General features: G+C 42.9%; 1 protein-coding gene across 2 annotated transcripts in view; it reads right to left on the reverse strand.

Moving 5' to 3' along the window:
* Window positions 1–25,132, reverse strand: part of EHF (ETS homologous factor) — a 93,686-nt gene that overhangs the window by 66,858 nt on the left and 1,696 nt on the right. For both annotated transcript variants that reach the window (XM_040328091.1, XM_040328090.1), the window contains exon 2: window positions 196–335. The gene's annotated coding sequence lies outside the window, so the exon portion shown is untranslated. The remainder of the gene's footprint in view (window positions 1–195; window positions 336–25,132) is intronic.

The following is a 25,132-nucleotide window of genomic DNA, read 5'->3' on the forward strand; positions in this document are numbered from 1 at the left end:
GACCATGTTATTTTGATAGAAAAGAAAACTACAAAATCAAGGAGTAGTATACTTTGTGAGTGTTTGAAACAAATACAAAAATATGATTTATTTTAATTTTAAACCCTTTATCGCCTATCCAGAATAGAAATATCAGTTAATACCAGACACAATTAAAAATGAAACCTTTAAATGCATACAGGGAATAACACCTACCTGGTTAGTAGTTCAGTTTTTCATCCAAGTATTGGTGTACTGCACCATTCACTTCTTCTCTCTGCAATCTGGTGATCCTGGACCACACCTGCTGGTGATGCTGGAACAATGTCCCTTGTTGTTTCTCACAAATAGAACACCTGATGTGAAAAAACAAAAAACACTAGTGCTATAAGGTTTGTCACAGCCACCAATGGAAATCATTTAGGATTTGATTGTGATTAATGATACAGGAAGCAGAGAAAGAGGAAATTGCACATTAGTACGAGCTTAAAGAATCGCACTCCCACCGCCTCTTCCCTATAGGAGCCGTGTTTGTTTATTCTTTGGGGATTACCCAGAACTCTGAATAAAGTATTACTAATTGCTAAATTTTATTTTTAGGTTTGGATAGCATGGAAAGGGAATAGATTGCTCTTTGTAGCCATGATAGGGAGATTTACCCTCACAATGAGGAGTTGATTTACTAAAACTGGAGAGTGCAAAATCTGTGCAGTTCTGTATAGAAACCAATCAGCTTCCGTTTTTTTTTGTCAAGCCGCACTGCTGCGGCAGTTGTACTGTGGCAGGTTGGCTCCCCTGCGCGAGCCGTTGCAGCTGTACGTCGGCTCTTTGAGGCCCCGTACACACGAGAGCATCCATCCGCTGGAATTGATTTGCGGACCGGCTCCAGCGGATAGATCCCCTGGTATGTACGATCCAGCGGATCTGTTTCCGCGGATTTTTATCCACTGGGATGGATTTCCAGCGGATAAAAATTTGAAGACATGCTTTAAAATCTATCCGCTGGAATCCATCCCAACGGATTGATCCGCTGGTCTGTACAGACTCACCGGATCAATCCGTCCGAATTAATCCCCCGCATGCGTCGTAATGATTCGACGCATGCGTGGAATTCCTTATATGACAGCGTCGCGCACGTCCCTGCATCATCATCGCGGCGACGGCGCGACACGTCATCGCGATGGGATTTCGGCGCGTATTTCGATCCGATGGTGAGTACACTCCATCGGATCAAAATCCTCGCAAATCCTCGAGAGGATTTATCCGCGGAAACGGTCCGGTGGACCGTATCCGCGGATAAATCCTCTCGTGTGTACTAGGCCTAAGACGCTGAAGCAGGCCTGCGTGTCAGGGCTTGGACGGATTGCTATCATCAAAGGAAAAATTCCCAAGTTTATCAAGACATTTTGCAGGAGAACTTAACCTCCCTGGCGGTAAACCCGAGCGTGACTCGGGGTTGGTTCTCAATGTTAAGATCGGTATCCCCGAGTCACGCTCGGGGTGGACGTGCAGCGGCGCGGCTTACCTTTCGCTGGATCCACAGGCAAGTTACTCACCTTGTCCCTGGATCCAGCGATGCCACCCCGCTGTGTGAGCGAGCGGGACCTCCTCGCTCGATTCACAGTCTCCCTGTGTGCCGCCGATCTCCGTTCCCAGCGACGTTACGACGCACGGGGACGGGGAACGGCGCCAAATTTCAAAAAAGTAAACAAACACTTTACATACAGTATACTGTAATCTTATAGATTACAGTACTGTATGTAAAAAATACACACACCCCTTGTCCCTAGTGGTCTGCCCAGTGTTCTGCATGTACTTTTATAAAAATAAAAAATGTAATTTCTGCCTAAAAACTGTAGATTGTCCAAAAGTGTCCCTTTATGTCAAAAATGGTTTTAGAGCAGCTAGAAAACAGCGATAATAAATTATAATCACTTGCAGAATTGTGCGATAGCGATTTGCGGGGAAATTCGTCATAAAAAAAAAAATAATGACAGCAACAATTCTGCAACTGAGCAAATTTCAGTGATTTTGAGTTGATTACATTATTGAATAATTTTTATTTTAATGATATTATTACTTGCTATAATTATTTATAATTATTTATTATATTATAATTTAAAATTTTGTTTTTAAAAAAATGTCATACCCGGGATGCCTATTAGATTCTTGTTTGGTCAGATTTAAGTGAGTTATTCCTAAAAATTACAGGCCTACAATATAAAACGCCAAATTTCCTTGCAAATAATTGTACCGCTTTCAGCATGTTTTTTCAGAAAGAATCATACCGCCAGGGAAGTTAAATCCAAGGGTTCACATACTTTTTCCTGCACTGTGAATGTTTACATGGTGTGTTTAATAAAAACATGGTAACATTTAATTCTTTGTGTGTTATTAGTTTAAGCCGACTGTGATTGTCTATTGTTGTGACTTAGATGAAGATCAGATCACATTTTATGACCAATTTGTGCAGAAATCCATATCATTCCAAAGGGGTTCACATACTTTTTCTTGCAACTGTAGAGTGAGAGTTTAATACAACTTTAAGGTCTACAAGAGCTATACATCTGAGCCTCTGAATTTGGAGAACCAGTTCAGCCGGGAAATTTTAGTTTACCGAAGCCAAAGCTGTACCAATCTTTACTCAACAAAACTCCACCCATCCAACGATGAACTACCGCAACTCTATTTAATGACTACACTTAATGGTGAATTTCAAAAGCCACAGTTTAATCAGTAACACCACACAAACACTCATCCCTTTAAAAGGAACATTCACACCTAAAGATGAGGTCACGATTATTCAAATAGCACACTTGTCTCTCTATTGTAAACATTCGATGTGTGATACAGCGGCTCTGTCAACTAAAATAAACCTTACCACGGCTCATAAAGTCTCCCCCGCCGCTGTCAAGCCTATAGAACTTTTCTTGGGCAATCTTCAAGTGATTTGTCAACGGTTCATTTAATGTCAAATTTACATCCAGCCACTTGTGAGTTTATATGAGGCGACAGTGTGGTCGGGTCTAGGGTGACCACGTGTCCCGGATTGCCCGGGACACTTGCACATTTTGCAGGTCTGTCCCGGGCACATTCATTCCAGGTCAATACAGTGTCCCGGAATGAAACTGACATAGCCACACCCCCCCCCCCCCCCGGCCAATCTAATGGCCCCAAAAAAGGCCGCCACATCAATGCTTTACTCACTGACAGTACATGTCCTGGCCGGGAATGCCTGGAGGAGCACAATCCCCGCCCCCTTCTTGTGATTGGAGAAATCATAAATCCCGCCTCTTGCGTCCAATCACTGTGCTGTGATTCGTTACAGCACAAGCTGATTTTTGGGAAGGGAGGGTGTCCCTGAATGGTAGTTTGGAAATGTGGTCACCCTAGTCAGGTCAATTAAACCGGCACAGTGATGGAAGGAGAAGCCATAATTCAGCTGGCTAATGCAAAATTAACCACCTAAGGACCAGGACAATATGCTGCTACATGACCCAAGGGGTTTTTACAATTCGGCACTGCGTCGCTTTAACAGACAATTGCGCGGTCGTGCGACGTGCCTCCCAAACAAAATTGGCGTCCTTTTTTCCTCACAAATAGAGCATTCTTTTGGTGGTATTTGATCACCTCTGCTGTTTTTTTTTTTTTTGCGCTATAAACAAAAATAGAGCGACAATTTTGAAAAAAATGCAATATTTTTTACTTTTTGCTATAATAAATATCCCCCAAAAACATATCTAAAATGGTTTTTTTCCTCAGTTTAGGGCGATACGTATTCTTCTACCTATTTTTGGTAAAAAAAATCGCAATAAGCGTTTATCGGTTGGTTTGCGCAAAATTTATAGCGTTTACAAAATAGGGGATAGTTTTATTGCATTTTTAGAAAAAAATTTTTTTTACTACTAATGGCGGCGATCAGCAATTTTTTCCGTGACTGCGACATTATGGCGGACACTTCGGACAATTTTGACACATTTTTGGGACCATTGTCATTTTCACAGCAAAAAATGCATTTAAATTGCATTCTTTATTGTGAAAATGACAGTTGCAGTTTGGGAGTTAACCACAGGGGGCGCTGTAGGATTTAGTGTTCACCTAGTGTGTATTTACAACTGTAGGGGGGTGTGGCTGTAGGAATGACGTCATTGATCGAGTCTCCCTATATAAGGGATCACTCGATCGATGCGCCGCCACAGTGAAGCACGGGGAAGCCGTGTTTACATACGGCTCTCCCCGTTCTTCAGCTCCGGGGAGCGATCGCGACGAAGCGGCTATAAACAAATAGCCGCGCCGTCGTCCCGGATCGCTCCCCGAGGGGATCCGACCGCCGACCCACGTCTAGGCAGGCACGTACAGGTACGTTGATGTGCCTGTCCGTGCCATTCTGCCGACGTATATCTACATGAGGCGGTCGGGAAGTGGTTAAAGAATATGTTGCACCAACATTTCATATTCCTGATATGTGTCTGTTGAACCATGTTCTTGTAATAAAAAGTATCCTTCCTTTATGTGAAATACCTGGTGATCCTGCCAGTCCCCCTAATTTCCTATTGACCTGACCACATCAGGCATGAGAGCACATCTATTCCAATGTGGTCAGTTTTCTGGCTGCACTTGGAGCACAGCCTGCCTGTCCTCCAATGATCACGACGTGTGCTGACACACCCACTACAAAGCCATTCACTGGGAATACAGGCGGTCCCTGGGTTTGTGATGGACGTGAAATAAAATGAATATTTTATTCTATGCTATTTTATGTTAAGCTAATTCTTTTATTAGAACCTCTGAAATGTTGTTATCCTTACATGAAGAAACAGATAATGTTTTAAAGACAGAGGCCCGGATTTACGTAGATGCGCGTAACTTTGTGCGGGCGTAACGTATCCTATTTACGTTAATCCTCCGCAACTTTTACAGGCAAGTGCCGTATTCTCAAAAGAAAGTTGCGGCGGCGTAGCGTAAATAGGCCGGCGTAAGCCCGCCTAATTCAAATTGTGAAGAGGTGGACGTGTCTTATGTAAATGAACCATGATCCGACGTGATTGATGTTTTTCACGAACGGCGCATGCGCCGTCCGTGGAATATTCCAGTGTGCATTGCTCCAAAGTACGCCGCAAGGACGTATTGGTTTCGACGTGAACGCAAATGACGTCCAGCCCCATTCACGGACGACTTACGCAAACAACGTAAACATTTTCAAAATTCGACGCGGGAACGTGATCAAATACCACCAAAAGAAAGCTCTATTTGTGGGGAAAAAAAGGACGCAAATTTTGTTTGGGTACAACGTCGCAGGACTTGCACAATTGTCAGTTAACGTGACGAAGCGCCAAATTGTACAAAGTGCTCTGGTCAGGAAGGGGGTAAAATCTTCCGAGGCTGAAGCGGTTAATTATCTAATCCATCATAACAGACGGGGCTGGATTTGACTGATGTCTGGTGGATTGCTTCCCTTAATACCTGCTCATCTCTTGCCGTTGGTTACTACACAATGACGCTCATTATACTGACTTATTAGGACACCATTGTTCCGTTTATAAGCTGTAAACATTTGGCAGTGAAATAACTAAGATCAGTGAGAGAGTCATTTGGACGGGAAATATTTAACCTTGACAGCGAGCTTTCTCTTTCTGCATGGTAGTATGCTGCTATACCACCAGAAAAGTATATAAGGAAACCGTTGCAAATATGTAAATTTTCAGCGTCCAACTAGGTTCAGAGTGAAAGTTATTTATCATTATTTTCTTAGCCTAAAGATAACGCTTTATCTCTGTGTGTGAACAAACTAAGCCTGTACGTGTCTTCACAGCCATGGAATGCCGACATGCAACCAGCCGGTATTGTATGTAACACCTCCGCACTGGCTTCAGGGTTAAACTGCCCATAGGCAGAACAAGAGCAAGGCCCCTTTATGCCTATGCTTCTGCGCATTCATTGGCAAAACAATAGGCACGTAGACATGTGCACAGCAAAAATTTTCGTTTATTTCTGTTTCGTTTCTGTTCGTTTATCGTGATTCGTAAAGAGTCGTAATTTCGTAAGACGTTAGTTATCGTATTCGTACTCTTTAGTATTTTCGTAACACTCTTTTTTCCGTTTCCGTTTTTATCTGTTTTTCTGTTTTTCAATTTTTCGTTGAATCGAGATTCGTATTTTCGTTATATTTTGTATTCTGCCGCGTTCGTATTTTAAAATGATTTTATTCGTTCCTTCGTTTTTACGTTGGTTTAATTTTCGTTGTTTTGCTATTCGTATTTTCGTAAGAAATATATTTTCGTTGCTTTATGATCATTCGTATTTTCGTGTCTAATTTCTTTTGATTGTAAAAACGTACTTTTGTAGATTTTATTGCATTCGTAATTCTGTTAGAATACATTTTATGATTATTCAACACACTACTCGTCGTAATTTTGTAATTCGTACTTTACTGTGATTGACTTGACTGTCTTAGTTAGCACACACACCCTGTCTAGAATGAAGTCTGACGTAGAAGAAAACTAAAATATGTCAGATATTACAAATACAAATCTAGAAATTAGATGCACTGCAGTCTAACACAGAAAAAGACACAAGGAGCCAGGAGGTAATGAGAAAGAAGCTCATTGGGGGAAGGAACAAACCTCTTCAGAGGAAAGGGACAGCGCTCAGTGGCTATTGGTCAATGTCCAGAAATATTTCAGTACTAACTAAAGCTAATTTACATTATTTTGTATTTTCGTTTTCATTTCAATTTTCCGAAGATTCGTAATTTATTTTTCGTCAGTTTTGATTTTCGTTTTTTAGTCTTTGTTCTGCATTTCGGTTGTTTTCTTTTCGGTCTTCGAATATTAGTAAGTTTGCATTTTCGTTCATTTTGTTTTTCGTAATTATAATTTTTTTTGGGTTCGGTATTTTCGTTGTTTCTATGTTTTCGTTTCTTTCATCTTTCGTATCTTCGTTGTTTTTCATATTCGTTATTTTGAAAATATCGTTATTCGTTATTAATTGCGCTAAACCATTCGTTCATTCGTATGTTAACGAATCAACTTAAATAACGAAAACTGACGGAAAACGTATTCGTAACGAAAAAAATTGCACATGCCTACTAGCCATTGCTGTCCACACAGATGCTATGGGGCCTGGAGTGGAAGGGGCCCCATCAAGAGGCAAATTAAACATAAAAAAATCTGTGTACTATATAACTAGTGCAGAGGTTGCTGCTGACACTGACCCCATACCCCTTACATTCCCAATTAAAAAGAGCTGACATAAGATGCACATTAGGAAACTTCAGAATCTTTGCCACTAGTTACAAATCCCCATTGCAGGCTGTGCAGTAAGGAAAATTTGTTAAAGCGGAGTTCCAGCCTGTAAGAAAAAAATATTTAATTCAGCATCTACAAATATCGTAGCTGCTGCTGACTTTTAATATAAGGACACTTACCTGTCCAGGGATCCCGCAATGTCGGCACCCCAGACCGATTCGTCCATCAGTTTTCAGGTGCAGGCGCCAGCATTGCAAGTAAAGGAAACCAGCAGTGAAGCCTTCAGGCTTTACAGCCGGTTTCCGCCTGCGCATGTGCGAGCCGCGCTGTGCTTTCTGAATTGTCCCGTCATCTTCTGGGACACACACACAGGTGCCAGAATGCAGCGGGAGGGGGGATGGAGGAGGGGCCGGACATGACACAGATCGCTGTGTGGCGATCTTACCAGGAAGTGGGAGCAGGTACCTTGTCAAAACCTGGTACCCGCTCCCCGCTCCCCCCTCAAAAAGTGATAAATGTGGCAGTGGAGGGGGAAGGTGCAAACAAGCAGAGCTTCCCCTTTTGGGTAGAGCTCCACTTTAAGCTGTCTTAAACTGGCCAAATATGTTTTTTTTTTTAAATCAGCCAGAAGTCTGATTAGAAAAATAAAACAAGAGAGGTGCATGGAGGAATCCAAACCCCCCCCCCCCCCCCTAGCTGTGCTATTATATTATGACAGAATACTTTCAGAGTACACAAATCAGTGCTGCAGATTTATTGCCTTCCGAGATTCTGGTCATCCCGACCAGCACTGAAATAAAAAAAACACCACATTGAAGGGGGCCTAAAGCAGAGGGTGAGGGCACATCCATTTCTTCTTATCATAATATAGGCCCGGATTCAGAAAGAGTTTACGTCGGCGTATCTATTGATACGCCGCGTAAACTCTAGGATGCTCCGGCGTATCTTCTTTCTGTATTCAGAAAGTAAGATACGCTGAAATTTGGCTAAGATACGACTGACGTAAGTCTCTTACGCCGTCGCATATTTACGCTGGCCGCTAGGTGGCGCTTACGGAGAATTACGCGTATAATAAGTAAATTAGGTTGATACGCGGGTTCAGAAACGTACGTCCGCCCGGCGAATTTTTTTACGTCGTTTACGTAAGGCTTTTTCCGGCGTAAAGTTACCCCTGCTATATGAGGCGTAGCCAATGTTAAGTATGGACGTCGGGCCAGCGTCGAATTTTGCGTCGTTTACGTCGTTTGCGTAAGTCGTTCGCGAATAAGGCTTTGCGTAAGTTACGTTCACGTCGAAAGCATTGACTATTTGCGGCGTAATTAGGAGCATGCGCACTTTGGATACGTTCACAGACGGCGCATGCGCCGTTCGTTAGAAACGTCATTTACATGGGGTCACACTTAATTTACATAAAACACGCCCACATCTTCCATATTTGAATTAGGCGGGCTTACGCCGGCCCTTACACGCTACGCCGCCGTATTTCGGGCGCATAATCTTTCTGAATACCATACTCACCTCTCAAAGTTACGGCGGCGTAGCGTATAGGAGATACGCTACGCCCGCCTAAAGATACACAATTGTATCTGAATCCGGGTCACAGCTTTCTACCTCGTTCCTTGTCAGTAGGAATCACTGTTGGGGAAAACCATCTGTTTCCAAGCTGGAAGTGATCATTTTCAACCCCAAGGTGTAATCATAAATGGCCAGAGCTTGGGGTAGGAATGGGTAGTTTATTGGAAGGAAAAACCATGCAAATGATCGAGGACTTTAGGCTTGCTGTGACACTGAAGCTAATGAGTAGAGCTCACGTGTATTGTCCATTGTCATTTATTTTTACAATAGACACTAAGAAGGGCTAGAAGAGAAAAACAGAATAAGTCACGAACGTAAAGTTTCTCATCTAAACCCTACTGGACAATGATCTCGTGTCCACTGGCTGGTCTCCTCTAGGAGAATGCAACTGAGTAACTGGACAGGTTGGTAAACCCTTTCTGATCAAAGACCCATTCCCCTCCCAGAAATAAGCAGTGACGGCAGAAGCTATCCATCTCTGTCATAGACATAAACATGAGCACTTGGCAGAAAGAGGTGCCAAGGAACAGTTGGGTCATCCCTACATATCCGGCCTCCATGACAGATTTAAGAGCACCTGGAAAGAATGGCAGCACTCCAAAAATAACATGATTTTCAAATATATCGTAGTGTGTGACCTTCCTAACGTTGGCAATCATGCATGACATTTTTGTTGACATTGTGTGCTACACAAGTTAAAGAGACCCTGTCACCACTTTGTACCCTGACAAGTAGACACAATCAGACGATCTGTTGCTGTACTTACAGAAGCTATGCTTGCTGCAATAATCTGACACTCCTGAGTAGAGATATATGAGTTGTGTTGGATTCAGGGCCGTCTTAATAGCATCTTGGGCCTTTGGGCAAAGTAATGAACTGAGGCCCCTGCCAGCCTGCCCCAAATTTATGCCCCTATTTAAGAATTAAAGTATCAATAGTTGATAGAATTAAATACATAAATAAATATATATATATATATATATATATATATATATATATATATATATATATATATATATATTGTAAGGGATTAGCTCGGTAGCGGGGTGTGTGACCCCTTGGATGGGTTCACCACACAATGAATTTATACAGACTGGCAGTCGAAGACGGTTGAAAACAACGTTTTTGGTTTATTTTTCCATCTTGCTGGAAAACAATTGCAAGCATCCAAGCAGCATAAACAAAATCAAACATAAAATAAACCCTAGCCTCTTTGGGCGTCTACCTTCCACACAGGAACCTATCTATGGAGTCTGACTCAGCCTAGCGCTGGGCAGACAGTGCTAGTCGTACAGCACAAAACAATAGTCTTTTGATTTTTATCACACAGAAAAATCACTCCTCTCCTCACCTCCTCAGAAGACTTTCAGTGCTGCTCTCCTACTCACAAAGCCTTAGGAATGATGCAGCAAATTAGTGGTAATCCTCTGGACTTCTTATAGAGGCCTTAATTGCCTCATTCTGAACAGCTGAAGTTTTCCAACGGCCTTTAGCCTTCCTGGTTACATTTTGCAGCTGACGCCTAATAACAATTAGTGTATTGTCTAAACAAGGCAGAAATGTAAGTCCCGTCTGTGACAACACCCACAGATTTACCTGACTTCCTGTCACAATATATATATATATATATATATATATATATATATATATATATATATATATATATAATTAGTGCTTTCAATAAAACAGATTTTAAACAATAAGAAAACATGCCATAAATCAAAGACTAATTCAGCACAAAGTGCACAGGGGGAGGCAGAAGGGCTTCAGGAGGGTAAAGTACAAGTTCTGGGATTCTGCTCAGGACAAGGCTATCCTCCTGGGAAAATTTTGTAAAATGCATGATTATCCTAGCAGATATGGGACAGTTGACAAATATCATGTAATGCAAGACTATCATGGGGCCCCTATGCACCTGGGGCCCCTGGGCAGTGCCAAAGTATGCCCAGGCATTAAGACAGCCCTGGTTGGATTATGAGGTTTCCATACTACCTACAGTGTTCTCTCCAACCCCTACACTGGTGCAATGTTTTATCTGCAAGTATAAAAAAATCTACCAAGATCAGCACTAAAAGCCAATACACGGTAAGTCAACAGCATTTACTCACTATTGAGTTTCTATCAGTGCTGATGTCTATTAAGGTTCTCAGGATAGTTTTACAACATTCACACCTAATATTATGTTTGTGGACAATCATCTACACATTCCAGGGTGGTTGCGTTAAGGTATATGTGCTATCAGTGTGGATATATATGGTGGGGTATCTTCCTGAAACTAATTGGAACTGAGGGACTGGTTTAGAGAAGCTACAAAATGTACAAGTTCAGTTGAATGCAACAAACTACTGCGGTTTCTGTGCCGATCATATAAGATTTACTATACAGTACTTGCTGCAATAACACTGTGATGAATACAGTTATTTAATATAAATTCAATTCAATTCAAGCTTTTTAGGCGCCCACCGGCTGCCAAGCCCAATTTGGGATCCACCTCCTCCCATCATGCACAAACATGAGTCCACATACAACTGTGTTTTTTGGTTTGATTTCAATGAGCTTTATTAAAATCACTACCTCTAACATTTTACATCGTTACACCTGCTAGACAAAACTTCACAGATGCATGTGGCACTCAATCAGGGATTAATCAAAAAGAACATTTATATGATGTCACCTCACCACACGTGTCCCTGTAGGAAGATTTATCCTCTATTGTTAACAATATTTTATTTCACAAACCATTAAAAAAATGATTGCATATTGAATAATGACCAGAAAATACTTAGCTGGGACCAGAGGAATTTTTTATTCCTGGTCATTGTATTGCACAATGGCCACCTTTTACTCTCCTCTACTTGCTTCTCCCCCACTTTATTTTATTTATTCCCTTTGTTTGTCACTTTTTTGTATTTTTTCGTTTGTACATGGTTTTTGCACGTGTGACTGGTAGGGTGTAGGTCCTCGGGCCTGCCCTGAAAGTCTTGGGAGGGGGTGGACATGGCCTTCTGGCTTAGTTCACCCTCTCTCATGGGGTCTCCCTTCGAGGAAGCCCCACCTAGTACTTGGGTGGGTCTGTTTTGGCAGACCCTTCAGAGAAAGGGGTCTATCTGGTTTCGGCCAGATGGACCAAGTGTAAAGTTCCCTTGTCCCCATCTGGAGCCTAATGCCCCGGGGGGTTTAAGGGCAAGGCCCTCTGATTAGAGGGCTTGTGTACACCCTTTGCATGTTTTTGTGTCACCTCTTTATGTGTGTGCACATTTTCTTGTCACCGGGTGTGTTTCACACGCCATGGGCTTTCATTAAAAAAATGACCAGAAAATACCCAATCATAAGTATAGAGGACAGAGCCCAATGGTAAGTTAGATTGGTGTTGAAAAGTCCACAAATAAAGTGTAGTCTATATTGCAGTTTAATGTCTGGGAGCAGGAGGGGGTTGGAGGCCATTGTGCCACCTTCCTCTTTCCTGCCCTTCTGGTGGGGCTCCTGTGTCCCCCCTTGGAACCTATCATCACACGCTTTCTTACATCTATATTTGATCAGGCAAGCATATCAATAATAGATAACAACTTTTTTGTATGTAATGTGTAGCTATGTATGTGTATGTATATATATATATATGTGTGTACTTTTTCAAAGCATGTCATATTTATACATATTTATATATTTAATGTTTATGAATTTTTTAATGGTTTGTGAAACAAAATATTGGTCATTTTAATTACAAATCCACTTTTTTTTAGAAATTGGTATATTTATTTTTTGTGCTATATACCGTATTTATCGGCGTATAACACGCACAGGCGAATAACGCGCACCCCAACTTTAAGGCCTCGTACACACGACGGGACAATCCGATGAAAACGGTCCGCCGGACCGTTTACATCGGACATGTCCGCTGCCGGATTTTGGTCTGATGGCTGTACACACCATCAGACCAAATTTCCAGTGGACAGCGAACGCGGTGACGATGATGCAGCGACGTGCGCGACCCTGGAAGGTCAATGCTTCCACGCATGCGTCGAATCACTTCGACGCATGCGAGGGCTTTCGGCCGAGCGGACATGTCCGGTGAGTCGTACAGACGACCGAACATGTCCGACGGACAGGCTTCCAGCGGACATGTTTCATAGCATGCTAAGAAGCATTTGTCCGCTGGAAACCTGTCCGCTAGGCCGTGAATCCGGTCCAGTCGGCCGTACAGACGACCGAACATGTCCGCGGAAACTGGTCCCCGGACCAGTTTCAGCAGACATGTTCGGTCGTGTGTACGAGGCCTAAGAGGGAAGTTTCAGGAAAAAATCTTTCCACAGCCCCCTGCGTATAACACGCAGGCACAGTTTACCCTCTATTTTCAGGGTAAAAAAGTGAGTGTTATACGCCAATAAATACAGTAATTGGATGTGGCAAGGTGGAAATCTACTCAATTTAGTATCCTCTATTGCTGCTCTGGTGGCAGCTAAAATGTTTTGGATTTCCCATCACTTTCTGTCCAAATGACAATAGTAACCAGTACAACCTTCCTTACTACCCTTCTCTATTGGCTATAGAAAGTACTTCTTTCAAAAGAAGTCGGAATTCAATTTATCATCTTTACAGTTTTGAAAAAAAAAATTGCTCTGTTCAACAAAGTTGTAACAAAGTTGTAACATGTTTGGTGGTCAGTTGGTCACCTTGCATAATACATTTTTTGTAACATCTTGTCATTGCGTAAACCAGGGTTTCTCAACCAGGGTTCCATGAAACCCTAGGGTTCCGCCAGAGATTGCTAGGGGGTTCATTGAACAAGGAGCAGTTTCTGCCTATCAGATAAGTTCCCACTGACACCATTGATCTTTTTATCTGAAAGGGGGCAATTCTTCCCAAAAGTATAAGAAGCATTCTTCCCACTGATCATCATGCTAATGTATCATAAGTTATAGATATAGTAATTCTTAGCAGGGGGTTCCGTGAGACCGGAAATTCATTTCAAGGGTTCCTCTGTGTTAAAAAGTTTGAGAAAGGCTGGGGGCAGACCATTCATGTAAATTATGCTTGAAAAAAAAAATCATGGGCCAGATTCACAGAAGAGATACGACGGCGTATCTCCTGATACGCCGTCGTATCTCTGTGTTACGGCCGTTCTAACTATGCGACTGATTCATAGAATCAGTTACGCATAGCTAGCCCTAAGATCCGACAGGTGTAATTGAATTACACTGTCGGATCTTAAGGATGCAATTCTAGGCTGGCCGCTAGGTGGCGAGGCCATTGCGGTCGGCGTGGAATATGCAAATGACTAGTTACGGCGATTCCCGAACGTCCGCGCTGCCCGTCGATCTAACTTTACGTTGTTTCCGTCGAGTTACGCCGCGTAAAATTAGGGCTGAGCCCTAGTTGTTCTAAGCCATGTTAAGTATGGCCGTCGTTCCCGCGTCGAAATTTAAAAAACCACGTCGTTTGCGTAAGTCGTCCATGAATGGCGCTGGACGCCATTTACGTTAACGTCTAAACAAATGACGTCCATGCGACATCATTTAGCGCAATGCACGTCGGGTAATTTATTTGACGGAGCATGCGCAGTACGTTCGACGCGGGAACGCGCCTAATTTAAATGGTGCCCGCCCCATTTGAATTGGGCAGGCTTGCGCCGAGCGCATTTACATTACACCGCCGCAAGTTTACAGGTAAGAGTTTTGAGAATCAGGCACTTACGCTGTAAACCTGCGGCGGTGTAACGTAAATCAGATACGTTACGCTGCCGTGGAGCAACGTAATTGTATCTGAATCTGGCCCCATATTCCTAATTTGCACAATGAATGAAAACTCATACATACTAACAAAAATATTGTAATGATTAAACATTAACCAAAGGATTAGGTGATGAAGAGAAAGAAAGAAAGAAAGAAAGAAAGAAAGAAAGAAAGAAAGAAAGAAAGAAAGAAAGAAAGAAAGAAATTGTACTCAAAAGTTTTATAACATTTTGAATAGAGATAATCATAGGCCTCGTACACACGGCCGAGGAACTCGACGTGCCAAACACATCGAGTTCCTCGGCCAGTTCAGCACTGAAGCCGCCGAGGACCATAGAACATGTTCTCTATTTCCTCGCCGAGCTCCTCGTCGGCTTCCTCGGCCGAAAGTGTACACACGGCCGGGTTTCTCGGCAGAATTCAGCCAGAAACTCGGTCGGAAGCTGAATTCTGCCGAGGAAACTGGTCGTGTGTACGGGGCCATATCCTAAGAATAGTTTTTCCCCTTAGGATTTGCTCACAGATTTGTCTGCTGTGGTTAGAATCTTTATATTGGGCAATCTGGGCGGTCGTGAATCACATATTGCATGACTCATTGCAGGCAAGACAAATGACTACACCGTAGAGAGTAAATAATTATGCATTTTACTGATTCACCTGATTGGCTAATTAGTTTGCTCATGACCATTTAAGAATATTTTTAGAAATCTTTCAACGAGACTAGATATTTAGGAGGTAGATGTGCATCCTCTATGATACTGTAACGCGACTCATTTTAAACATACAGCAAGTATGATGTATAGTATTGGCCAAATAGATACCATTTGTGAACACCTGACCCTCACATCTGTACAAGCATTTTGGACTTCCCATTCCAAAAACATGGCCGTTAATATTGAGTTGCCTTCCCCACCCCCATCTATTTGTGGCTTCCTTTTTTCTGGGATGGCTTTCCCCTAGATTTTGGAGTTTGTCTGTTGGAACTTGTGCTCATTCAGCCAAAAGATTCTTGTTGAGGTCAGGTATTGATGGTGGATGAAAGAACCTTGCCTGCAATGAATTCATGCTAAAGTTGTGTTGAGTGGCATCTTGATATAGCGCGGTCATTTACCCTGTAGGATCCCGACGCGCTTGTGTTTAGTGTGGTTGAGGTCAGGCCTCTGGGCAGGCCACTTGTGTTCCTCAACACCAAACTCATCAAACCATGTCCATATGGAGCTGCTTTGTATGCAGGGGTGCAGTGATGCTGCAAAAGGGCCTCCCCCAAACTTTTACCAGAGGGTTGGAAGTCCATAATTGTCAAAACACCTTTGTATGCTGTAGTATTAAGAGTTATTTTTTCTGAAAACACTTGAACCCAATAATACGCGTTTCGTCCGAGGGGACTTCAACAGGGGCATCTGATCAGATGCCCCTGTTGAAGTCCCCTCTGACGAAACGCGTAGGGCTTTGGTACACCTATACCCCATATTGCTTTTATCCATTTTATTTGTACGTGATCACATTTATGTCATTTTTTACTCGGGTTTTATTATAATAAAACCCAGATTCTTTTTTGACCTGCACCATTGGGAGCCCTGTTTTCTTTTTCTTTGCATGTCCTGCTGGATTACGTTTTTTTGGAGTTCCATCCTCGTTCCTCACTTTGTGAGTGTTGGTTCTTTGTATTTGCATTACCTGCCGGAAAGAAAAGAGCTATTACAGGTTCGCCTGTTCAGTCCTGCCATTTGGATTACCATCTATCCAGTGAGAGGTTTCCAGCGAATGATCGTCGGGTTCCAGTGAGTTCTAGCTTGTGGCCCTTCAGAATCGCCAGACGAGTCAAGTCGTTTCGCTTGGAAGTATTCCTGCCTGTACGATCTACTGTCGCTGACGGTTAGATCCACCAGATCCGGTAAGGGTATTCCATTCATTTCATCTACTCCTTTTAGCGGGAAGGAATTCTGGTTCCATGATGATTCACGCAGCATCTATCTTCATTTCACATTGATGGACACTGTTTCATATCACTTATATATTCACCTATATGAACTTTTTTGTTCATTGTGTTTATTTGTTCTGGTTACTCAGTTGATTTTGAGTTCTTTATCACTAGCGCTACATTTATACCTACCATTTTATCCAATTTTGTCACATTGCTGTGTAGCAGCTTTTTTTGTTCAGATAAGCGCAGTATTTTTTCCTTTTTTATAAAGACAACAGCATAATATGATATTTTAAGCTGTCTGTTAGGGCAGTATTCTGATCACCATGTAAGGGGGCATTCTTCAAATTGGCCGCCAATGTAAGGGGGCATTCTTCAAATTGGCCGCCAATGTAAGGGGCATTCCCCCTCCAATAAATAGATTTAAGCAAGTGTTAAGCAAGTGTTTCCCAAGACCTGAAACATTATTGTAAGAGTTCCTCTAGGTGAGAAAAGTTGAGAAGAGGTTGAGCTAGAGACTTATAGCCAGATTCAGAAAGACTGGCTTAACTTTGTGCGGGCGTAGCATATCTCAGATACACTACGCCGCCGTAACTTAGAGAGGCAGGTATCGTATTCACAAAGAACTTGCATCCTAAGTTACGGCGGCGTAGTGTAAATGGGCCGGCGTAAGCCCGCGTAATTCAAAGTAGGCTGGTAGTGGGCGTGTTGTATGGTAATGAATCGTGACCTCACGTAAATGACGAGCCTAACGAACGGCGCATGCGCCGTCCATGGACGTATCCCAGTGCGCATGCTCAAAATCACGTCGCAAATAGTCAATGCTTTTGACGTGAACGTAACCTACGCCCAGCCCTATTCACCTACGACTTATGCAAACGACGTAAACGACATGAAATTCAACGGAAATTCGAAATTTCTATACTTAACATTGGCTGCGCCATCTTTTTGGTGGTTTATCTTTACGCCTGAAAAACGCCTTACGTAAACGGCGTATCGGGCGCAAGTATGTTCGTGAATAGGCGTATCTTGCTCATTTGCATTTTCTAGGCGTAAATCGACGTACACGCCCCTAGCGGCCAGCGTAAATATGCAGCTAAGATACGACGGCGTAGGAGACTTACGCCGGTCGTATCTTAGCAACATTTAAGCGTATATCAGTTTGAGAATACGCTTAAAGACACGACGGCGCAGATTCGGACTTACGACGGCGTATCTACTGATACGCCGTCGTAAGTCTTACTGAATCTGGCTATTAAGGTATACCCTAACTTTAGTAAATTGTATTTAAAACATTTACATAAATATATCTTTAACATTCCAGGGCAAATAGTCTAAAGTAGAATAGCAAGATCATAAACTCTGGAAATAGTATTCGTCACCCACTCTGCACGTTGACAGGCTGTTGAAGTGTTTATGTTGCCTAAAAAGGAAATGTTTACAGTTTTCTACACTTACAATTATCTATTCAATCGTTATTTCAATTGGCAATTTGCATACCTACACTTTAAGGCAACAAGAAAAATGAAAGTTGAAAAGTTGAGATTTGAATTTGCATAAGGAAATACAACTTTCAATTCTGTTTACAAAAAAAATCATTTTTTGAGTGTCTAACATTGTCTATGAATAAAGGTTTGTTACGTATATTATTACCTAGTTCTCCAGAAAGGTTGAAGAAAGAACCACGTATATTTACCTTGGCGGCCTGACGCCACACATGACCATCAAAATAGTGGGTAAGCTTGCTAACTCTGTATTATCCCTTTCTATTGTATTTGTATGGCTATTGTTTAATTATTATGCTTACCTAATACTCATTATACTGTTTGCTTTATAGATTGGTCCTCCTGAGGAAGCGGTTGTCACCGCGAAACTAGTCGAGACATAGACCAGTCTATATGTTTGTAATAACAGATTTTGCCCAGGGGTATCCCTGAGGTTCTGTTTTTCAATTTTAATCATGTATTCTTTGCTTATTTTATGTTTATTCAATAAATTATTATCATTTTTACATGTATGTGTTTCCTACCAAGTACCGAGATAGTCCATTAACTTCTTGGGGAGAGGGAATGTTGGAGGACCAGCATCAGCCACTGTCCCCTGTCCCTTGTCCCCACCCCTTTCATTTGTAAACCACGTATATTTAAAATACTACTGATCGTATATTGATGTACGTGAAATATGGTGGGGATTCTACCAGACTCAAATTGCAACAAGGATTTATGGTTTAGCCTCCTCTTCCCCAATCATGTGACATCACATGCCGATATGGACATTGGCCACATGGTCATATGGTTATGGATCCCTTCTCTTCAGCCTCATGAAGTCTAAAGAAATGACCGGGACCCAATAATGTGCTAATCTTTTCTTTTTTCTTTTTATTCATTACGGGTTTTTCTCGTAGTTTATCATGTTGTAGTATATAGAGATAAGAAATACAACGGGTACATTTGTTGGAATACTGTATATCATTCTGCCCATACCTCCGGTACCTTAAAGCGGAGTTCCACCCAAAAGTGAAACTTCCGCTTAATCCACTCCTCGCCCCCTTACATACCACATTTGGCATGTAATTTTTTTTGGGGGGGAGTGGGGGCTTCAGGAGGAATGGGACTTCCTGTCCCACTTCCTCCTTCCGCCGAGGGGCTGCTAAGGCGATACGTCATATCGCCTTTTGGCAGCCCCTCCCTGTAGGCGATCGCCTGGGACACGTGACAGGTCCCAGGCGATCGCCTGTCCAATCGGATGGCGCAGCGCCACTCGCGCATGCGCAGTGGGTGCCCGGCCATGAAGCCGAAAGCTGTCACGGCCGGGTGCCCACACTTAGAATTAAGACGGCAGCCGGAGAGGGGGGGAGAGGAGCGGTGCGTCGCTGGAACATGGAGCAGGTGAGTATGTTTATTAAAAGGCGGCAGCTACACTTTTTGTAGCTGCTGACTTTTAATAAACATTAAAAATGACTGGAACACCCCTTTAAGACATCACTTTGTATACAGAAATACTTATCTTATATAAACAATCGTTTGCCTTGGAATTTGATATGTATCATTTTCAATAAAAATGAATGGAAAAGAAAAACGCTACTGATCCAGAGGAAGGAATTTGTTAATATTGGCATTAAAATCAGTTTCTGCACTTACCCTCCTTTCCCCCTCTCTACCCTTTCCCTATCCATCCTCCCTAAAAACTGTTGCTGGTGCTGTATAAATGCTGTATAATAAATAAGATAATATTATAAAGATCCTCCATAAAATAGATAAAAACAGAGGGCGCGCTGGCCTAGTGCATTATCCATAGATTTATTGAAAATGGTAAATTAACATAAAACTACTTACAAGTGGTGGCTCTCAAATTTTTGCTGTCGGAAATTCCTGTCCGCACAATCCAGACGGATCGGATAGGATCAAATGAAAACAGACTGGCGGTCCGTTTTCACCCGATTTCCCCATAGAGAAGAGGGGAGTGTGTCTATCTCCACTCTGCCCAGCAGAGACGGACCTGTCATCCACCTGGTCAGAGGGGATCAGCGGAGCGATCCCCCCGCTGAGAAAGAGGATTCCACAAAACGGAGGCATCCGTGTAAAAGGGGCCTAACTTAATGAGCTGAAGTTAGAATCTGATTGGCTACCATGTACAGCTTCACCAGGTTTTTGACTCTCCACTTTTATTGATCGACCCCTATGTGGAATTAAGCCCTGGTTCACATTGATGTGATTTGGCATGTCAAAACTCATGCCGAATCGGCGGCAATTGCCGGCAATGGCATTGTCCGATCCGATTCCCAAAAGTAGTTTCTGTACTACGTTTAGCGATTTCAGAGTGCGATTTCCATTGACATCTGTGCAGAAACCCTCACAGATGTCTCTGAAATCGCCCCTGAAATGGGGGAATGAAATTGTGAGAGTTCAGCTCACACAATTTCATTCCTGCAGTCAGTGTGAACCATTGCTAAGTTGTGTTTTTTGTGGGCTTTAAAGGTTCAATAAAAAAATTTCTTTAAATAATTTTTATTTTGTTTACAAATAACAATAAATTACAATAAACCAGTATTGTAAGAACAAGTTTAAAAATATAAAATCAAAGTATACAAGAAAGCTTCTTGTGTAAATAAAGGTTAAAGGTTCAATAGATTTTAAAAGTTTTTTTGTAGGTTAGAGAATCTCCTCTCCTCTATTCTAAACCTGTTCTGGTGGCAAAAAAAAATCCTCTCAAACCATTTTCATATTTTCTTTTTTTATTTCTTTTTTTTTTGTTTGTGCATAAAGCAAAAAACAGCAAAAACGAAGTTAAAAATGTACAACAGAACACTACATGAAATAACCTAAAAAATTACAAATAAAAAAACACAAACACCTTTTTAAAATATTAAGAAAAAAGGGCCAGATTCACAGAAGAGATACGACGGCGTATCTCCTGATACGCCGTCGTATCTCTGAGAGTATCTATGCGACTGATTCATAGAATCAGTTACGCATAGATAGCCCTAAGATCCGACAGGTGTAATTGACTTACACCGTCGGATCTTAGGATGCAATACTTCGGCCGCCGCTGGGTGGAGTTTGCGTCGTATTCCAGCGTCGGGTATGCAAATGAGGTTTTACGGCGATCCACGAAGGTACGCGCGGTCGTTACGTCGTCGCAAGTCTTTTTTTCCCGTCGCAAAGTTAGTCATGTTTTTTCATGCCTTAACTTTACACAGCCCATGTTAAAGTATGGCCGTCGTTCCCGCGTCGAATTAAAAAAAAAAAATTCCGGCGTAAGTACGTGACGCACGTCGCCATTCACAAATACGTCGGGGCGCCGTAATTTCGCGCAAAGCACGTCGGGAAAATTGCGAACGGAGCATGCGCAGAACGTTCGGCGCGGGAGCGCGCCTAATTTAAATGGTACACGCCCCATTTGAATTAGGCGGGCTTGCGCCGGACGTCTTTACGATACACCGCCGCAAGTTTACAGGTAAGTGCTTTGTGAATCAGGCACTTACGCTGAAAACTTGCGGCGGGATACGTTAACGTATCCCGCCGCAGTTCTACGAGAATCTGGCCCAAAAACCCCAAAAATAGAACTTATAGCTCGATGAGCAAGATTGAGAGTTTCCATTTTGGCAAAACAGGTAATTGTCACCTATTCCCGTTTGCTCTACAACATTGTGGTTTTGCTTTGCATGTGACAGAGATCCCCTTCCCTGAAATCTAGCAGTTTACATACTGTCCATTCACCTCCATTGTTATTTGTAGGCACCTTCTACTCCTTTGGTCACAACATATTCACTAAGGCTGGATTCACACCTATGGCATTTTTAGTGCTTTTTGCATTATGCAAATTTGAACTACAGTCCATTTAACATGGTTTCCTATGGAACACGCTCTGTAGTACAAATCTGCAAAATGCAAAAAGCACTAAAAATGCCATAGGTGAGAATCCAACTTTATTCAACCTTCTCAATGTTATCAGGTTATTTTGCAGCTCCCTCGGCATGCTACGACTTGTAGTTCCACCACCATTGGATTTTTATTTATTATATATATATATATATATTTATTATATTTTTTTCTAGCACAGACCTTTCCCACATAAGACAAGATTTCAGTGCTGTAAAAGCATTGGTTCTCAATCTCAGTCCTCAAGTACCCCCCAACGGGCCATGTTTTGGGAACTTCCCTTTAGATAAAATAGCTCTTATCAACACCATATCATTGATAATGATTTAAAGCAGCTGTGCAGAGTAAAGGAAAACCTATAAACATGGACCGTTGGGGGGTACCCGAGGACTGACGTTGAGAACCACTGCTGTAAAGGACACCAAAACAATGTGGGAACTGGTTTTATCTTCTTCATGCTGCCACTGTAGTGCAGAGTGAAAAGTCTATGCAGAGTAACCAGCAGTCATAGGCGTGCGCAAGGGGTGTGCCAGGTGGGCCTGGGCACACCCTAATCCTGGGGTTGGCAACCTGTCAATGGTGGGCAGGTGACAAGTAAACCTCAATCTTTCCTTTCCGGTCCTCAGAACCTGGACAGGAGAGGCGGCGGCTGGTGGAATTTAGTGGAACCGATCTGTATTTTCCTCCTACAGCAGCTGAAAGTAGGCTTCTCCTCATCTCCCTTGTGTCAACATTCAGCTACCATAGGAGGAAAATATAGGGGATCATTACTAATATATGCCACCCCTCCTTTCCCTGTTCCTCTTCCTTCTGTTGCCTGGGTCCCCCATGTGCTCCCTTGCTCCCCCTTTCTCCCATTGTTTTAGGATGGAGAGCGGGGAAGAGGCCGGTAACTATGTCAAATGCATATGTGTTGGAGCTTTGGGGTGCACACACTAATGCAAGAGGCTGCGCACACCTATGCCAGCAATGAAAAATCTATGCAGAGTAACCAGCAGTGAAAAGCCTATGCAGAGTAACCAGCAGTGAAAAGCCTATGCAGAGTAACCAGCAATGAAAAGCCTATGCAGAGTAACCAGCAATGAAAAGCCTATGCAGAGTAATCAGAAGAGAAAAATTGATGCAGAGTAATTGCAGTAAAAAAATCTATGTAGAGTACTCAGCCATTAAACATCTATGTAGAGTAATCAGCTCTAAAAAAAAAAATCTATGCAGAGTAATCACAGTGAAAAACTGATGTAGAGCGGAGATATGCAATTAGCGGACCTCTAGCTGTTGCAGAACTACAAATCCCATAAGGCACAGGTGTCAAACACAAGGCCCGCGGGCCGATTCCGGCTCTCCAGGCCATTTCATGTGGTCCTCGCACCTCCCCTGCAGCTGCACGAGAGCTCCAGCCCTCCTCTGGTCCTCCTCCAGACCCTTACTTTCTGCGTTTCAAGAAATGCATCAAGCTTCTTTCCAGCAGCAGCATAAGGAAAGGGGGTGCCCTGTGATGTAAGGGAGAGTGGGGGACTCAACTTCTGATGGTGGGGTGGCTCTTGACATCTAATGTAAGGGGAGGGGATGCGCTGGACATCTAATCTTACAGATACAACCTTTTGAGAACAATCATAATGCGGCCCACCATGAAATTGAGTTTGACACCCCTGCCATAAGGCATAGTAAGACTCTAACAGCCACGAGCATGACACCCAGAGGCAGAGGCATGATGGGATTTGTAGTTTTGCAACTGGAGGTCTGCTAATTGCATATCCCTGATGTAGAGTAATCAGCAAAAACAAAATGATGTAGAATAATCAGCAGTGAAAAATGAGTGCAGAATAATCAGCAGTGAAAAATGAGTGCAGAATAATCAGCAGTTAAAAACCTATACACAGCAATCAGCAGGGAAAGATTGACGAATAGTAACAAGCAGTGAAAAATATATAAGGAGTAAAGAGAAGCAAAATATCTATAGAGAGTAATCAGCCATAAAAAAAAGCATAAAGATTAATCAACAGTGAAAAATAGATGCAGAGTATTTTGTCATATGTAACCTTTTTTTTATATATACCGTATATACTCGAGTATAAGCCGAGTTTTTCAGCACATTTATTTGTGCTGAAAATGCCCCCCTCGGCTTATACTCAAGTCACCTTTTTGCGCCTGATCTCCCGGACTTTGGGGACCCGGTACCGGCCAATCTTTGCACACATATAGCCCCACTGTGCTCCTCTACAAGTGTGCAAAGTTAGTTGTCCGATGGACCTATGGCCAGGGAGCACCGATTTTTCAAAGCCGGGAACCCATTCCATAGACTCCCATGTTAAACGGTAATTTCTCCATTGAATTTGGGGACCCGGTACCAGCCGGACATAGGTCTTCTGGACCTGGACCTTGGCACACATATAGCCCATTTCTGCTCTACAAGTGTGCAAAGTTTTTTGTCTGGGGGACCTACGGCCGGGGAGCACCGATTTTTCAAAGCCGGGAACCCATTCCATAGACTCCCATGTTAAACGGTAATTTCTCCATTGAATTTGGGGACCCGGTACCAGCCGGACATAGGTCTTCTGGACCTGGACCTTGGCACACATATAGCCCATTTCTGCTCTACAAGTGTGCAAAGTTTTTTGTCTGGGGGACCTACGGCCGGGGAGCACCGATTTTTCAAAGCCGGGAACCCATTCCATAGACTCCCATGTTAAACGGTAATTTCTCCATTGAATTTGGGGACCCGGTACCAGCCGGACATAGGTCTTCTGGACCTGGACCTTGGCACACATATAGCCCCATTTCTGCTCTACAAGTGTGCAAAGTTTTTTGTCTGGGGGACCTACGGCCAGGGAGCACCGATTTTTCAAAGCCGGGAACCCCTTCCATAGACTCCCATGTTAAACGGTAATTTCTCTGTTGAATTTGGGGACCTGGTACCAGCCGGACATAGGTCTTCTGGACCCGGACCTTGGCACACATGTAGCCCCATTTCTGCTCTACAAGTGTGCAAAGTTTTTTGTCTGGGGGACCTACGGCCGGGGAGCACCGATTTTTCAAAGCCGGGCACCCCTTCCATAGACTCCCATGTTAAACGGTAATTTCTCTGTTGAATTTGGGGACCTGGTACCAGCCGGACATAGGTCTTCTGGACCCGGACCTTGGCACACATGTAGCCCCACTCTTCCTCTACAAGTGTGCAAAGTTTTTTGTCTGGGGGACCTACGGCCGGGGAGCACCGATTTTTCAAAGCCAGGCACCCCTTCCATAGACTCCCATGTTAAACGTCAGTCTAGTCATGGACACCGTGAGGCATGGGCA

This window comes from Rana temporaria, chromosome 11, assembly GCF_905171775.1.
Source record: "Rana temporaria chromosome 11, aRanTem1.1, whole genome shotgun sequence".
Classification (NCBI taxonomy): domain Eukaryota; kingdom Metazoa; phylum Chordata; class Amphibia; order Anura; family Ranidae; genus Rana; species Rana temporaria.